Genomic DNA, 3,350 nt, shown 5'->3' with positions numbered 1-3,350 from the left:
GAGGCTACGAGGTCACCTCGAAGCGGTCTAAGAATCGGGCGCACTTGGGGCGACTACCAGTGCCAACCCCTTATCCCGCGGTGCGTCCGACACACAGAAATTTCCAAGGCGGCCAAGGAGCCTCCCCGCATAGCAATCGGGGTGTGAGGTTACGGATGCAGCATTGATAGCAATCGAGGTGTGAGGCGAAGGATGCAGAAGTGAGAGCCGAGGGATGTAGCAGAGATAGCAATCGGGGTGTGTGATGCAGAAGAGATAGCAATCGAGGTGTGCGGTGGGAAGGGCCCAGCAGCCAGAATGCATGAAGCGACGGATGAAGCAGTGATGACAACCGGGCTGTGAGGAGAGGAGGGATGCAGCCAAGAAAGCAATCAGGGCTCGAGGCAAGGGATGCATCAAGGATAGCAATCATGTTGTGAGGCGAGATTCCAAAGGCTAAACGTGAGAGGCTGCAGGGTCGACTCAGAGAGGTCTATGCATGTGAGAGGCTGAAAGCAAGGTCGACTCGGAGCGGTCTATGCATCGGGCGCGCTTGGGGCGACTACCAGTGCCAACCCCTTATCCCGCGACGCGTCCGACAAAGAGAACGTTCCAAGGCGGCAGAGGAGGTTACCAGCCGAAGGATGCAGTAGCAATAACAGGTATAGTTCCGCGGCGGCCGAGAAGACTCACCGCATAGGAATCGGGATGCGAGGCGAGGGATGCGGCGGGAAGGCCCCGACGGCTAAACGGAAGAGGCTGCAGGGCCGCCTCGGAATGGTCCAAGCATCGGATGCGATTGGGACGACTACCAGTGCCAACCCCTTATCCCGCGATGCGTCCGATACACAGATAGTTCCAAGGCGGCCGAGGAGCCTCACCGCATATCAATCGGGGTGCGAGGCGAGGGATGGGGCGGGAAGGCCCCAACGGCTAGACGGAAGAGGCTTCAGGGCCACCTCGGAATGGTCCAAGCATCGGACGCGCTTGGGGCGACTGCCAGTGCCAACCCCTTATCCCGCGATGCGTCCGATACACAGATGGTTCCAAGGCGGCCGAGGAGCCTCACCGCATAGCAATCGGGGGTGCGAGGCGAGGGATGGGGCGGGAAGGCTCCAACGGCTAGACGGAAGAGGCTTCAGGGCCGCCTAGGAATGGTCCAAGCATCGGACACGCTTGGGGCGACTACCAGTGACAGCCCCCTATCCCGCGATGCGTCCGATACGAAGATGGTTCCAAGGCGGCCGAGGAGCCTCACCGCATAGCAATCGGGGTGCGAGGTGGGGGATGCGGCGAGATGGCCCCAACGGCTAGACGGAAGAGGCCACAGGGCCGCGTCGGAATAGTCCAAGCATCGGACGCGCTTGGGGCGACTACCAGTGACAACCCCTTATCCCGCGATGCGTCCGATACGAAGATAGTTCCAAGGCGGCCGAGGAGCCTCACCGCATAGCAATCGGGGTGCGAGGTGGGGGATGCGGCGAGATGGCCCCAACGGCTAGACGGAAGAGGCTGCAGGGCCGCCTCGGAATAGTCCAAGCATCGGACGCGCTTGGGGCCACTACCAGTGACAACCCCTTATCCCGCAATGCGTCCGATACGAAGATAGTTCCAAGGCGGCCGAAGAGCCTCACCGCATAGCAATCGGGGTGCGAGGTGGGGGATGCGGCGAGATGGCCCCAACGGCTAGACGGAAGAGGCCACAGGGCCGCCTCGGAATAGTCCAAGCATCGGACGCGCTTGGGGCGACTACCAGTGACAACCCCTTATCCCGCGATGCGTCCGATACGAAGATAGTTCCCAGGCGGCCGAGGAGCCTCACCGCATAGCAATCGGGGTGCGAGGCGAGGGATGCGGCGAGATGGCCCCAAAGGCTAGACGGAAGAGGCTGCAGGGCTGCCTCGGAATAGTCCAAGCATCGGACGCGCTTGGGGCGACTACCACTGCCAACCCCTTATCCCGCGATGCGTCCGATACACAGATAGTTCCGAGGCGGCCGAGGAGGTGGGGGATGCAGCGAGATGGCCCCAACGGCTAGACGGAAGAGGCTGCAGGGCCGCCTCGGAATAGTCCAAGCATCGGACGCGCTTGGGGCGACTACCAGTGACAACCCCTTATCCCGCGATGCGTCCGATACACAGATAGTTCCGAGGCGGCCAAGGAGCCTCACCGCATAGCAATCGTGGTGCGAGGTGGGGGATGCGGCGAGATGGCCCCAACGGCTAGACGGAAGAGGCTGCAGGGCCGCCTCGGAATGGTCCAAGCATCGGATGCGCTTGGGGCGACTACCACTGCCAACCCCTTATCCCGCGATGCGTCCGATACACAGATAGTTCCAAGGCGGCCGAGGAGCCTCACAGCATAGCAATCGGGGTGCGAGGCGAGGGATGCGGCGAGAAAGCCCCAACGGCTAGAGGGAAGAGGCTTCAGGTCCGCCTCGGAATGGTCCAAGCATCGGACGCGCTTGGGGCGACTACCAGTGACAACCCCTTATCCCGCGACGCGTCCGATACACAGATAGTTCCAAGGCGGCCGAGGAGCCTCACCGCATAGCAATCGGGGTGCGAGGCGAGGGATGCGGCGAGAAGGACCCAACGGCTACACGGAAGAGGCTTCGGGGCCGCCTCGGAATGGTCCAAGCATCGGACGCGCTTGGGGCGACTACCAGTGACAACCCCTTATCCCGCGACGCGTCCGATACACAGATAGTTCCAAGGCGGCCGAGGAGCCTCACCGCATAGCAATCGGGGTGCGAGGCGAGGGATGCGGCGAGAAGGACCCAACGGCTACACGGAAGAGGCTTCGGGGCCGCCTCGGAATGGTCCAAGCATCGGACGCGCTTGGGGCGACTACCAGTGACAACCCCTTATCCCGCGACGCGTCCGATACACAGATAGTTCCAAGGCGGCCGAGGAGCCTCACCGCATAGCAATCGGGGTGCGAGGCGAGGGATGCGGCGAGAAGGACCCAACGGCTAGACGGAAGAGGCTTCGGGTCCGCCTCGGAATGGTCCAAGCATCGGACGCGCTTGGGGCGACTACCAGTGACAACCCCTTATCCCGCGACGCGTCCGATACACAGATAGTTCCAAGGCGGCCGAGGAGCCTCACCGCATAGCAATCGGGGTGCGAGGCGAGGGATGCGGCGAGAAGGACCCAACGGCTAGACGGAAGAGGCTTCGGGTCCGCCTCGGAATGGTCCAAGCATCGGACGCGCTTGGGGCGACTACCAGTGACAACCCCTTATCCCGCGACGCGTCCGATACACAGATAGTTCCAAGGCGGCCGAGGAGCCTCACCGCATAGCAATCGGGGTGCGAGGCGAGGGATGCGGCGAGAAGGACCCAACGGCTAGACGGAAGAGGCTTCGGG

The sequence above is a fragment of the Cryptomeria japonica genome, unplaced genomic scaffold, assembly GCF_030272615.1.
Source record: "Cryptomeria japonica unplaced genomic scaffold, Sugi_1.0 HiC_scaffold_35, whole genome shotgun sequence".
In the NCBI taxonomy this organism is placed as follows: Eukaryota; Viridiplantae; Streptophyta; class Pinopsida; order Cupressales; family Cupressaceae; genus Cryptomeria; species Cryptomeria japonica.
Note: the sequence above shows the minus strand (reverse complement) of the source record.